We start from the raw sequence: 15,330 nt of genomic DNA, 5'->3' as shown, positions 1-15,330 counted from the left end.
GGGCCCAGCCCCTGGGGGGCTAATCACCTGCCTCTTCCTCGCCCCACCTCTTGCTCTGCCAGCTTCACCCCAGGAAAGCCCAGCACAATACACACTTGAATTCCTTTCTCCTGAGGGCTTTCTATTTAAAAGCTCCCCACCTTCCCCATGCCTGCTGGGTAAATGATTGACTGGCTCAAGCTCTCCCGCCTGCTGGGAGCCCACCAGCTCCTGCTGGGAGCCTCCAAGGCCTCCAGCTCTGGGGAGGTCTCGGATTTGTTTTCTGTCATCCCAGGCATTTTTCCAAAATAAAGCATTTGTGTAGGTTCCCATCCGGCATAAGACAAAGACAGAAGGTAAGACTGAACAGTCCGGAAAATATAGGAGAGTTTTGGTCTAGTGGCTTCAACAGGTATCTGGGGAAGCTGAGGCCTGCCTTAGGTAGGAGCTCATCATGATCTTGCTGACATGAGTTGGAGGCAGTGAAGGCCCAGGATGGGGAAGAGGTTGTGACAATGGGAACATCCAGTGCTATACTTGGATGACCTTGAACCTGGATGGCACGTGATTCCCAGCCCCCTCCTGATATGTGTGCACAGTGGTGACATCCCAGACAACCCTCTGAGTAGAAGGGGTATCCTCTTTTTCCATCTATAGCCCCTTAGATACATCTGTTGTAAAATTTAGTATTCTGGCCGGGCACGGTGGCTCACACCTGTAATCCCAGCACTTTGGGAGGCCAAGGCAGGCTGATCATTTGAGGTCAGGAGTTTAAGACCAGCCTGGCCAACATAGTGAAACCCCGTTTCTACTAAAAATACAAAAATTACCCGAGTGTGATGGCGCATGCCTATAATCCCAGCTACTCGGGAGGCTGAAGCAGGAGAATCTCTTGAACCCGGGAGGTGGAGGTTGCAGTGAGCCGAGATCGCGTCACTGCACTCCAGCTTGGGCAACAAGAACAAAACTCCATCTCAAAAAAAAAAAAAAAAAAATTAGCATTCACCTTGGTAATGACTACAAATTGCTCCATAGTACCCAGGCAGAAGAACATTTCATGCTTTTGTTTTTCCAAAATCAAATCTGGTTCCCATTAAAACTACAATGAGCCAGGCACAGTGGCCTGTAATCCCAGCATTTTGGGAGGCCGAAGTGAGAGGATTGCTTGAACCTAGGAGTTCAAGACCAGCCTGGGCAATGAAACAAGACTTCAGTCTCTACAAATAAAACAATTAGCCGGGCATAGGTGATGTTCACCTACGGTCCCGGCTACTCAGGAGGCTGAGGTGGGAGGACTGCTTGAGCTCAGGAGTTCAAGACCAGTCCGGGCAACATGGCAAAACTCCATCTCTACAAAAAAAAAAAAAAGAAAAAGAAAAAAAGAAAAAAAATTAGCAGGGCATGGTGGAGTGCACTTGTAGTCCCAGCTACTCAGGAGGCCAAGGTGAAAAGATTGCTTGAGCCTGGGAGGGTGAGGCTACAGTAAGCCAAGAGCAGACCACTGCATCCCAGCCTGGGTGACAGAGTGACACCCTGTCTCAAAACAAACAAATAAACAAACCACACATACACAATGAGATATCACAACAACACCTACCAGAATGGTTAAATAGACGGACAATATCAAGTGTTGGCAAGAAAGTGGAACAACTGTGATACGGTTTGGCTCTGTGTCCCCACTCAAATCTCATCTTGAATTGTAGCTCCCATAATTCCCACATGTTGTAGGAGGGACCCTCTGGGAGATAACTGAATCATGGTGGGGCGGTGGTGTCCCCCATACTGGTCTCATGATAGAGAATAAATCTCATGAGATCTATTGTTTTTATAAGGGGTTTTTGCTCTCCCTTGGCTCTCATCCTCTCTTGCTGCTGCCACATAAGAAGTGTCTTTCACCTTCCACCATGATTGTGAGGCCTCCCCAGTCACGTGGAACTGTGAGTCCATTAAAGCTCTTTTTCTTCCCAGTCTCGGATATGTCTTTATCAGCAGCATGAAAATGGACTAATACAAACTGCAACTTACATTGCTGGGGAGTGTAAACTGGTAAAATTACATACTTTGGTAGCTGGGATGGAGCATGAGGTAGAGGCAGCTTCTAGGCTGGTGATGTTCCCTCTTTTGACCTGGGAAGTAGTTACACAGGCATATTCATTCTATGATCATTTATCCAGGTGGACACTTATAATTGGGATTTTTTATTTGTTTTTGTTTTTGTTTTTTGTTTTTTGTTTTTTTGAGAGAGAGAGTGAGTCTCAGTCTCTCAGACTGGAGTGCAGTGGTATGATCTCGGCTCACCACAACCTCCACCTCCCGGGTTCAAGCAATTCTCCTGCCTCAGCCTCCCCAGTAGCTGGGATTACAGGTGTCCACCACCATGCCCGGCTAATTTTTGAATTTTTATTAGAGACGGGTTTTTGCCATGTTGACCAGGCTGGTCTCGAACTCCTGACCTCAAGTGATCTGCCTGCCTTGGCCTCCCAAAGTGCTGGGATTACAAGCGTGAGCCACCGCACTGGGCTTGTTTTTGTTTTCTTTACAAATCACCCTGTGCTCATCTTTTACCCCACTGGATTGTGAACCTTGCTGTCCTAGTCACTTCTTTATCCCCATGTATGTGGATGTAGTAGTTGCTGAACAAGTGATGGGTGGCTGAATGCATGGCTCTGTGCTTTACAAATGATTGCCATCATTAAATACCTTCAGATATGTGACTCCTCTAATATATTTGACATATGATTTAATATAACTTAAAAATTCATTTACACAGAACTTTCCAGGACCATATTGTGTGGAGAACAAGGTCTCTTGGCACCATAGTGGCTGCCACTCCACTGCGAAAAGAAGAAAGAAAAGAAAAGAAAAGGGTAAGGCCTTGACCAAAGCTGAAAGAGAAGAAAAAAATGTAAGAGAATGCATTTTGTGCAGGACCCAAGAGCCCATGCCTTTTCCTAAATGGAGGCTGAACCCAGTTTCATCATGAGAGTCAATAATAAATAGCAGAGACAGACACATTCTTCCACCATGCCCAAATATGGTCAAAGCTACAGTCAAATCAGGGTCTTTTGGGAGAAGCTCTGAAGTGTGACTTTCAGTGCTGTAAAACAGCACCATCTGATCTTTTGTGCACAAAATTCTTTTAATGAAGGCAAAGCCTTTCTATTCACATTTAAATAAAATAGGACAGGTACAGTGACTCACGCCTGTAATACCAGTACTTGGGGAGGCTGAGGTGGGCAGATCATGAGGTCAGGAGATTGAGACTATTCTGGCCAACGTGGTGAAACCCTGTCTCTGCTAAAAATATAAAAATTAGCTGGGCGTGGTGGCACGTGCCTGTAGTCCCAGGTACTCAGGAGGCTGTGGTAGGAGAATCACTTGAACCCAGGAGGCGGAGATTGCAGTGAGCTGAGATCGTGCCACTACACTCCAGCCTGGCAACAAAGCTAGACTCCATCAGAAAGAAAGAAAGAAAGAAAGAGAGAGAGAGAGAGAAAGAAAATAATCTTCCTGCTTCTTATCTCCAAATCCTCAAACTTACTTGTTTCTATTCCCATCTGCTGCTTCCTTTCTGCTCCTCTCCCAAGTCAAAAGCCAGTCTTTCACATAAAGACGTGTCCCTGCTCTTCCAGACTTCTTCAGACTGTCTCCTTGGCAATTTCTCTCTCTCCTGTGTTGTTTGATTCTTTGGTATCCACCCTGCTTTTTTTCCCTTTTTTTCTTAGAGACAGGGTCTTGCTCTATCACCCAGGCTAGAGTACAATGGCATAATCATAGTTCACTGTAACCTCGAACTCCTGAGCTGAAGCAATCCTCCCACCTCAGCCTCCCAAGTAGCTGGGACTACAGATGTGTGTCACCATACCCAGCTAATTTTAAAAATTTTGGTAGCAACAAGGTCTCGCTATGTTGCCCAGGCTGCTGGTCATGAACTCCTGAGCTCAAGCAATCCTCCCACCTCAGCCTCCCAAAGTGTTGGGATTATGGGTGTAAGCCACCATGCCCAGCCTGCTTTTCTATATCTCTATCAATTATTGATAAAGGAGTATTGAAATCTGACTATAAATTAGGATCTATTTCTCCTCACAGTTCTATAAGTTTTTACTTCATGTATTTTGAAGCTCTGTTGTTAGATGCATAAACTAGAATTGTTATAGTTTCTTGATTTAAACCTAAGCATATCAATAATTACATTAAATGTAAATGGTCTAAACACATCAGTTAAAAGCAGAGACTATCAAATTGGATAAAAAAGCACATCATTGGGTTGGGTCTTCCCCATTATGTGCTGCCTACATAGAAAATCACTGTAAAAATAAAGACACAATAAGTTAAAAGTAAAATAATGGAAAAGTATATGATATTAACACTGATTTATTTAAAAGATGGAGGGGTTATATTAATATCACACAAAGAGATTTCAGAGCAAAAAATGTTATCTAGGATAAAGAAGTTAATTTCCTAATGATGAAAGGTTTATAACAATTCTGGAAAGTTGTAGAATATTATTCAACTTTCCACTTCCTTCTGATAAAACAGCCAAAGTAATCCTTTAAAATTGGGAGCTATCCGTTTAATACAGCAGACTAAGTTCATATGTTTAAATCCCCATTCTTCCATGGCCCCATTAAAATAATAGTAAATAATAAAAGAATATAATACAACAACAAAGAGAATGTGAGAAGTGTCAAAAAACTTTTTTTTAATTCTTGAAGACAGAAAGCTGAAGTGAAATAATATATATATTTTTTGAGACAGGCCATCACCCATGCTGGACTGCAGTTGTGTGATCATAGCTCACTGCAGCCTTGACCTCCCAGGCTCAAGTGATCCTCCTGCTTCAGCCTCCCAAGTAGCTGGGACTACAGGTCACGTCACCATGCTGGGCTAATTTTTTGACTTTTCATAGAGACAGGGTCTCACTATGTTGCCCAGGCTGCTCAAAAGATCCTTCCACCTCAGCCTCACAAAGTGCTTGGATCACAGGCATGAGCCACTGCTCCCAGTCAAAAATACAATGTTTTTGATATAAATACAAAAATACAGGGTAGCAGGAGGCACAGCTGGGAGTATAAACCTGGAGTACAAGTGGAGAGTCTGCAATTGAGTTAACTAACCTGACAGGCAGACCCTGAGAGGGAGTGGAGCTGAAAATGCAAAATGCCAGGCAACCAGGTATTTACTTGTGTATTGCCTCCCCCTCCCACACATCCCACCACACACATACAGAATATTCTTTTAAAACAACTAAATAGGGCATGCATGGTGGCTCACACCTGTAATCCCAGCACTTTGGGAGGCTGAGGCAGGTGGATCACCTGAGGTCAGGAGTTCAAGACCAGCCTGGCCAACATGGTGAAACTCCATCTCTACTAAAAAAAAACAAAAAAACAAAAAAAATTAGCCAGGCATGGTTGTGGGCCCCTGTAATCCCAGCTACTTGGGAGGCTGAGGCAGGAGAATCGCTTGAACCCAGGACGTGGAGGTTGCAGGGAGCCGAGATCATGCCATTGCACTCCAGCCTGCACAACAGAGCAAGACTCCGTTTCAAAACAAAACAAAAAACAAAACAGAAAAACAAATAAACCATTTGGAAAGAAACTTATGAGGTTGGTAGTACAAGTGCTGGCACCTCCCCAAGAAGCTCTCTACTTCTGTCATTTGAGAAGTCCTTGCGGGTAAACCCAGTTTCTCTGGTTAAAGGGAAGCCTCCCTTTTGACAAACCTTGCTTATGTAAGCAACACTCCCTGCCAGCCTCTGTATTGCCTCACATGCCGAAGAGTCATCAGACATTTGAAGAAATACTGCATCACGAAAGGGGGAGAAAAGAAGAACAAAGAGAAAACACCTGACACCAGAGGAAACAGATCATTCAGGGAAGAAAATCTCAATTTAGGCCAGGTGTGATGGTGCATGCCCGTAATCCCAACACTTTGGAAGGCCAAGTTGGGAGTATCGCTTTAAGCCAGGAGTTCCAGACCAGCCTGGGCAACATAGCAAGACCCTCATCTATACAAAAAATAAATTACTCGGGAGTAGTGACTTGCGCCTGTAGTCCCAGCTACTTGGGATCTGAGGAGGAAGGATCTCTTGAGCCCAGGAGGTCGAGGCTGCAGTGAGCCACTACTGCACTCCAGCCCGAGTGACAGAGACCTTGTCTCAAAAAAAAAAAAAAAAAAAAAATTCTCTATTCTCAGAAAAATTCAAGTTCACATTTTGTCTATAAGAATAGAATGCTATGTAATCCCAGCACTTGGGGAGGCCGAGGCAGGCAGATCACTTAAGGCCAGGAGTTTGAGAGCAGCCTGGCCAACATAGCAAAACCCCGTTGTTACTAAAAATACAAAAATTAGCCAGGCGTGGTGGCTGTAATCCCAGCTATTTGGGAGGCTGAGGTGGGAGAATTGCTTGAACCTGGGAGGTGGAGGTTGCAGTGAGCTATGAAAAGGTTAGAAAATGGAAAAGTCTCTTAAATTTAAAAAAATTTAAATAAAATATTTAAAAGTTTAAAATAAAATAAATACATTTTAAAAAAGTAAACAAAAGGGTTGGAATATACAGCAGAGAAAACGTTCCAGAGCATAACAGAGATTACAACACAAATAAAGGGAATTACCTTTTGAATGAAGGACACAGAAGTTCCCCGTAGGAGGCCAAGCATCTGACAAGTAGGAGTCCCTGAAAGAAAAAGAGGCTCTGAGGCGGTGGAGGTGGCTCAAGCCTGTAATCCAGAAATGGGCGAATCACCGAGGTCAGGAGATAGAGACCATCCTGGCTAACATGGTGAAACCTCGTCTCTGCCAAAAAGCGGGGCGTGGTGGCTGACCTGTGAGTCAACTACTCTGAGGCCGGGAGAGTGGCATAAGCCAGGCGGAGCTTGCAGTGAGCTGAGATCAGCCACTGTACTCTATACAGGTGACAAGGCGAGGACTCCATCTCAAAAAAAAAAAAAAGAAGAATACAGAAAACAGATGAGCGAAAATTATCTTTAAAAATGTTGAAATAGGCCAGGCGCAATGGCTCACACCTGTAATCCCAGCACTTTGGGAAGCCAAGGCACGCAGATCACCTGAGGTTAGGAGTTCGAGACCAGCCCGGCCAACATGGTAAAACCCCATCTCTACTAAAAATACAAAAGTTAGCCAGGCATGGTGGTGCACGCCTGTAGTCCCAGCTACTTGGGAGGCTGAGGCAAGAGAATTGCTTGAACCCGGGAGGCAGAGGTTGCAGTGAACTGAGATCACGCCACTGCACTCCAGCCTGGGCAACAAGAGTGAGACTCCATCTCAAAAAAAAAAAAAAAAATTGAAATAAATTTTCCAGAACTAAAAGGGGACCTGAACTTCCAAATTGAAAGGGCTTAAAAAGCATCAGATAGAATGAATGAACAAAGATCTACATTAAGAACTAAGATACATCCTGGCCAGGTGCAGTGGCTCACACCTGTAATCCCAGCACTTTGGGAGGCCAAGGCGGGCAGATCACGAGGTCAGGAGACAGAGACCATCCTGGCTAACACATTGAAACCCCGTCTCTACTAAAAGTACAAAAAATTAGCTGGGCTTGGTGGCGGGCGCCTGTAGTCCCAGCTACTCGGGAGGCTGAGGCAGGAGAATGGCGTAAACCCGGGAGGCGGAGCTTGCAGTGAGCCGAGCTTGAGCCACTGCACTCCAGCCTGGGTGACAGAGCGAAACTCCATCTCAAAAAAAAAATAATAATAAAATAAAATAAAAGAACTAAGATACATCTTCATGAAATTTCTGAACATAAAAGAAAAAGGACCCGAAAAAGCTCCAGAAGGAAGGATTAAATCCAGATCGTATAGAAGTGGTGACTGGCTCCTTCTCACCCAACGCAGCCCCCACAGCCCTGCGAGTCATTATCTCAGCACACTGTTCATTTCCCACACAGTTTTTCTCAGAATAAAACAATTACCTTTTTTTTTTTATTAATTGGAACACACGTTTTTCTGAATCTTCCATTAGACTCTAGGATCTGAGTTCAGAGACTATGTCCACGTCATTCGTTATTCTACGTGCAGGACGAGACACAGCCCCAGCTAAATTTCAGGTCTGATTTTTTTTTTTTTTTGTATGTGTGTGTGTGTGTGAGTGAGACTGAGTCTCGCTCTGTCGCCCAGGCTGGAGTGCAGTGGTACAATCTTGACTCACTGCAACCTCCACCTCCCTGGCTCAAGCAATTCTCCTGCCTCAGCCTCCTGAGTAGCTGGGACTACAGGCGCCTGCCACCACGCCCAGCTAATTTTTTGTATTTTTAGTAGAGACGGGGTTTCACCATGTTGGCCAGGATAGTCTCGGACTTCTGGCCTCAAGCAGTCCACCCACCTCAGCCTCTCAAATGTTGGGATTACAGGCCTGAGCCACTGCACCCGGCCCAGGTCTGAATTTTAATTGGAGGGGGGATGCAGGGAAGGCAGGAGGCAGGAGTTGTTCCTTGGAAAGCTAGCAAATCAGCTTTGACTCCCACTAAGGTATAAAGCCTGTTGCCTCAGCACGCTCAGGTGCCTGAGGGTGGAGGGAAAGGGCACCAAAAGGGACAACCAGGGGCAGGCTCGGAGATGGACTTGAGTCTAGCACCACCTGGCAGCCTACACAACACAAGAATATTCTTGGGAGAGGCCTCAGCCCAGAAGCTGCCTTTGGAGGTTGGGTTAACTACAAAATGAATCTGGTTTCCTAGAGCATGAAGTCTGGAGGAGGGAGAATGGAGCACAGGGGTGAGGGCAATGGGACCAGAAGGAAACTTTGGGTGCCCCAGGAGCAGTGGGCTCCTTAGCTGCTCTGTCCGTCTATAATAGACTGCACTCTCTCACAGGCTCAAGTTCACGCTCTGATTAGCAGTGGACACTCATCAGACTCCTCTGCCTGACCCAAGGGCCACAGGTGGTAGCACTGGCCCTCCTTCCCTCACAGGGCTGCTCCGGGTCACTGGTCTTGCAGCAATGACTGACTCTGCTGGCAAGGGAGGGTCCAATGGTAGCTAAAGAATGGCAGCCTCGGCCAGGCGCAGTGGCTCACGCCTGTAATCCCGGCACTTTGGGAGGCCAAGGTGGGTGGACTGCCTGAGCTCAGGAATTCGAGACCAGCCTGGGCAACACAGTGAAACCCCATCTCTACTAAAATACAAAAAATTAGCTGGGTGTGGTGGCAGGCACCTGTAAATCCCAGCTATTCGGGAGGCTGAGGCAGGAGAATCACTTGAACCTGGGAGGCAGAGGTTGCAGCGCGCCCGGATCACACCATTGCACTCCAGCCTGGGCGACAAAGCAGGACTCCATCTCAAAAAAAAAGAAAAAAAGAATGACAGCTTCATCCCATCTCTGTCGCCTTCCCCCTCAGCCCTGCCACAGCAGCAGAGCACTCTTCCTCTTTTAATGACTCTCTCTATTTCAGCGCAGACCCAGAGCAGCGTGTGAGAGGTCAAGGCCTTCACAACACGCACCTCGGAGTCCATGAGTGGTTCTACGGGAGGCCCTCAGGTAGGTGAAACTAGAGAATTCAGAAAATGTGAAATGATGGACAGGAATCCTTAAAAAGCCACAGACAGTGATGCCACCAACACATTTCAGAGGGTAGAGAGTCCTTCTAACTAAAATGCAATAATGACCCCACAATTGCACTCCTAGGAATATATCCAAAACAGGAGAAAGCAGCAGGGACTCAACAAACACTTGTACACAAATGTTCATAGCAGCATTACCCACAATAGCCCAAAGGAAGAAACAACTCAAGTGTCCATCAATAGAGCAATGGAGGAACAATGTGGTCTAGCTCTGTGGAGATAGTATACGCGCCCCGTGCCTTCTGATACATGCTGCAGTGTGGCTGGACCTCCAAGAAAACACTATGTTAAACGAAAAAACAACAGATACAAAAGGCCACATATTATGTGACTGCATTTATAGGAAGTTGCATAATGTCTAAGATTCATTCATGTCACAGCTCATATCCAACTTACATTTTTTGGTGGGGCTCGGTGGCTCACGCCTGTAAGCCCAGCGCTTTGCGGGGCCGAGGTGGGTGGATCACCTGAGGTCAGCAGGTCGTGACCAGCCTGGCCAATAGTAGAAACCCTGTCTCTACTAAAAATACAAAAATTTAGCCAGGCCTGGTGGTGGCCACCTGTAATCCCAGCTACTCAGGAGGCTGAGGCAGAAGAAATGCTTGAACCTGGGAGGCAGACGTTGCAGTGAGCCGAGATCATGCCACTGCACTCCACAAGACTCCATCTCAAAAATGGAGTTTTTTTTTTTTTTTTTTTTTTTTTTTTGAGATAGGGTCTCACTATGTCACACAGGCTGGAGTGCAGTGGTGAGATACGGCTCACTGCAGCCTGGACCTCCCAGGCTCAAGCAATCCTCCCACCCCAGCCCCCCAGGTAGCTGGGACCACAGGCATGCACCACATACTTGGCTGATTTTTTTATTTTTTTGTAGAGATGGGTTCTTTCTATGTTGCCCAGGCTAGTCTCAAACTCCCAGCCTCAAGTGATTCTCCTTCCTTGGCCTCCCAAAGTGCTGGGATTACAAGCCTGAATGACAGCACTTGGCCCATTTTTTAAATGGTTGAATAATAGTCCAATGTACAGATGTCCCCATGTGCCATGTGTGTGCCCCACTGTATCAGCCCAGTCCCACTGGTGGTTGCCAGGGGCTGCGAGGAGAGGAATAGACAGTGAATTCCTAATGAAGTATGGCATGGCATTTTCTTTGGGGATAATTAAGACATTTTTCAAGAGTAAAATATTTTTCACTAGATAGACGTGGTGATTGTGCAACATTGTGTATGTACTAAATGCTACTGAATTGTACATTTTTATGCATTTATTTAGTTTTGAGACCAAGTCTCATTTTGTTGCCCAGGCTGGAGTGCAGTCACATGATGTTGGCTCACTGCAACCTCTGCCTCCTGGGTTCAAGCAATTCTCCCACCTCAGCCTCCCAAGTAGCTGGGACTACAGGCGTGCACCACCACACCTGGCTAATTTTTTATATTTCTAGTAGAGACATGGTTTCACCATGTTGGATGGCTGAATTGTACACTTTTAAATGGTTAATTTTATGTTATGTGAATTTCACCTCCATTTTTGAAACACATAATAGGAGATGATTTCCCAAGCTGTGACCAGGGAGGAAGACAGGAGCTCCCAGCCCGAGGCTGCAGCCGGGAAGGAGGAGGCAGCAGCCATGTGGGAGGGACATGGACAGCCCCGCACTCCTCTCTGACCACTCGCAGAGTGAGAGCGATCTCTAAGGGGTGGCACCCACTGAGGGGTAACCTAGGGGTAACCCACAGAGCAGCATCAAAGGAGGATTTTCCATTGTTTGCGATGGAGTACAAGATGCAACTCCCTGCTGTCTCCGTACTAAACCTTCAGTAAAATTTGTGAAACCACAAATGCCTTTGAGCAACTGGAAATGTTTGGAGGGAAACTGCAGAAACATTGAGTTCCACAACTGGGCTGGCACAGCATGGAACAGACACATAGAGACTCAGGAGCAAAAGGACAAAGGGACAATGGATAACTGAGTTCCATGAGAAAGAAAAGTCCATTTCATCTGCAGATATGAAGAGCTTTGGCCTCTTGTCATAAACATCAAAGGCCACTGGCTGGGTGTAAGTGAGAAAGGACACACCAGGGACACACACAGACATCGGATTGCGAGCACGGCGAGGGTTGTCACAGGAAGAGAAGGAAGTTCTGAAGGGCTCCCCACAACCCCGAAACCCTGCTGGCCTAGAAGGGCTAAAGGCATGAGTGGGTTCATTCGAACACTCTTCCCACTGTAGACCAGCAAGGCGGGAGGAAGAGGCTCCTGGCCAAGCAGCATCAAGCCCCCGCAGCCCAGGGCTTCCTTATCTGCTGTTCCCTCTCCCTGAAATGCTCCTCCCCACAATCTCCAAATGGCTCTTTCCTTTCCTTCATTCAAGTTTCTCCTCAAATGTTGACCACTCAGAGAGGACCTCCCTTCCCAACCGGGAAGACCTGAAGACACACACACACTTCACAGCTGCAGACAAGCAGCGACTGTTGGATAAAAATAAGCGCTCACACACAGAACAGAAGTCTCCAGGCCAGGCTGCAAGGCACCACTCCAGCTCGAACTCTCCGTGAAGTGACTGCCTCATACCAATGCAGAAAAACAAACTGAAATCCAAAGGTTACCCCCACATGCACAGAACAGCCAGTTTCCCATGGAGTCAACACATTCAGAGAGAAGCCACAGGGCTGGAGTTTCCAGAAACCACAACCTCCGTCCTCCTCCCAAACGCTAAGGCAACCACTCAAGCAACTAACGATCTAAAGAGAGAAGAGACGGTGAGATCCCACTTCGCAGAGTAAATGCTAAGGGGAGGATTCCAGCCGTGCTTAGGAAGACAGGAAAGGGAAATTTCTCCCATATTATTTTTGACAATTAAGATAAAGATTTCTATCACCCACAAGCTTAGGCAGTCTCTCCCTCTCTCCACCCCATCCTCAGGTAACTACCAGATGGTTCCATTTACATAAAACTCTATACTTTGTGACTTCCTGTGTTTATGTCTTTTCCTTACCTTTGCCGTGTCTGTAACCTCCAGAACCATGGGGAATAGACGTGTTGAAAGTGAGCGTACTTACTGCCAACCTCAGGGGAAAACACGGTCTTTCATCCTGTGATATGATGCTAGCGGTAGTCACGTACATTTCAGGGAAGACTGAATGAATGACGTAGTTCATAGATTCCTGGCCGTATAACATCTTTCTGTGGACTTGTCACATGAATGACAACTTGGCTAGGTATGGAAAACAGGGTCATACAACACCCCTCAAACATAGTCCTCAGTAGACATTACTCCATCTTCTTCTTTCACTTAAAATTGCCAAGAAGGCAAGGCACAGTGGCTCATGCTTGTAATCCCAGCATTTTGGGAGGCAGAGGTAGGAGGCTCACTTGAGCCCAGGAGGTCGAGGCTGCAGTGAGCCAAGATGGTACCACTGTACTCCAGCCTGGGTGACAGACTGAGACCCTGCCTCGAAAAGAAAAGAAAAGAAAAGAAGAAATCTGAGTTAGACTACTTTTCTTGGTATATAGCTTTATTTTTGCCATATTCTTTTTAACTTTGTCTTTCAATAATTTCTCTCAGAGTTTATAGTTCTTTATTATAATGAAGGACTTCTTTGATGTAGACATTTATGTCTTCCTTCATTTCAGGGAATTCCATTTTTATTATGCTTTTAACTTTTTTCTGTTCAATTTGTTCTATTGTATTTTTAGGTCTATAAAATTAGTGGCACATTAGATATTTGGGTTGTCCATCCTCCATATAGAGCATTGCTTTTCCTCAAATGGAAATGCCTGTTCTCTTTATTGCAGTGATAGTTTCACAGGTATGTGTGAACCTAAACTGATCCAATTGTACATTTTAGATACATGCAATTTAGTATACTGCAAGTATACCTCAATAAGATTGAAAAAATCTACTTGAAGACACAATCTATGTTAAAGACAAGATTAAAATAATTAACTTAGGCTGGGTAAGGTTCATGACTGTAATCCCAGCACTCTGGGAGGCTGAGTCAGGAGGGTTGCTTGAGCCCAAGAGTTCAAGACCAGCCCGGATCTGAGGGCAAGGCAAGGCCTCGTCTCTCTTTTAAAAATAAATAAATAGCCAGGTGCAATAGCTCACACCTGTAATCCCAGCACTTTGGGAGGCCGAGGTGGGCGGATCACGAGGTCAGGAGATCGAGACCATCCTGGCTAACACGGTGAAACCCCGTCTCTACTAAAAATACAAAAAATTAGCCGGGCGTGGTGGCTGGCGCCTGTAGTCCCAGCTACTCAGGAGGCTGAGGCAGGAGAATGGCGTGAACCCGGGAGGCGGAGCTTGCAGCGAGTGGAGATGGCGCCACTGCACTCCAGCCTGGGCAACAGAGCGAGACTCAAAAAATAAAATAAATAAATAAATAAATAAATAAATAACTCAGAAATGAGGAAGTCATATGATTAAAAATCAGCACGGAGCACTGAATCTATTAACTATAAATTACATCCAAGTAATGCAGAAGCTCTAATTATAAGAATATTATTGTAATTCCTGGGGAAGAAAGGACTATTTCATTATTTTCAACAGACAATGGTATAAAGTAGGACAAACACTCCAGAACAAGTACATAAAATTAGGAAATGGAGAAATAGATGCTCCAAGAGTACATTTTCTTTCTCTCTCTCTCTCTCTCTCTCTCTTTTTTTTTTTTCCTTTGAGACAGCCTCTTGCTCTGTCACCCAGGCTGGAGTGCAGTGGTGCAATCATAGATGACCGCACCCTTGAGCCCCGGGGCTTAAACGATCCTCCTGCCCCCGCCTCCCAAAGTGCTGGGATTACAGGCGTGAGCCACTGCGCCTGGCCTCACATTACATTTAAAAAGATAACTCTAAATATATGCTGATATATTAAAACAAGGTGGTTCAGAAGAGCTGCAAGTCAAATTACAAGCAAAATAATATGATGGTACCTAAATAAATGATGGTGCCTGAATAAAAAGCAAGCAAGGGAAATGTATAATAGTCATATCTGAGAAAGCCGAATGCAAGGAAAACTCAGTAAGTTAAACAAAAAGGTCACTTGATTATGATGAACCTCGTGATCCACAGTGAAAAGATATTTCTCAGGATCTGCAACAAAGGCCAGTAACATATTAGCGTAGGATATTTTAACTCACTTGTCTCAGTCGCCAACATCAAGTAAGGGGGTAAAAAAGATGCAGAGGGTCTGATAACAAGATGGACAAGGCTGATCTTACACTGTACATGTATATCTCATTCTTTGTCCTGAAAGGAAAGTGAAAATAGAATACACTGTCTTTTCAAAAACAATAGGAGACTTATACAATTTTACAATATATTAGATCACAAAGAAAACCTCAATACATTCTAAGAAGTGAAATAGAAACCACGTTCTCAAGCTACAATAAAACTAAAAATAATAAGGTTGAAGCAAAAAGAAAATTAATACTCAACCTATCGGAAATGTAAAAAAAAAAAAAATCTTGTTTTTCCTCATTTTAAAGAGGAAATCAAACTACAACTGCAGCCTATCTAGGAAATTACAATAATGAGGATATTATATATCAAAACCTCATGGGACAGGGTCAAAGCCGAAGGCAAAATGATATTTATATTCTTAAATACTTCATGGAAAGCAAAAGTGAATCGAGTATTCTGCAGGGAGGAGGGACTTAGAAACATTAACACAAAAAGGAGACAGAAGGGGGAAACAGAATTGTTAGCAAATTCGTGATTTATCACTGAGTGCAGTGGCTCACTCCTGAAATCTCAGCACTTTGGGAGG

Source organism: Papio anubis, chromosome 4 (genome assembly GCF_008728515.1).
Source record: "Papio anubis isolate 15944 chromosome 4, Panubis1.0, whole genome shotgun sequence".
In the NCBI taxonomy this organism is placed as follows: domain Eukaryota; kingdom Metazoa; phylum Chordata; class Mammalia; order Primates; family Cercopithecidae; genus Papio; species Papio anubis.
The sequence above is the reverse complement of the archived record's forward strand: the minus strand, read 5'-3'. Positions refer to the sequence as shown.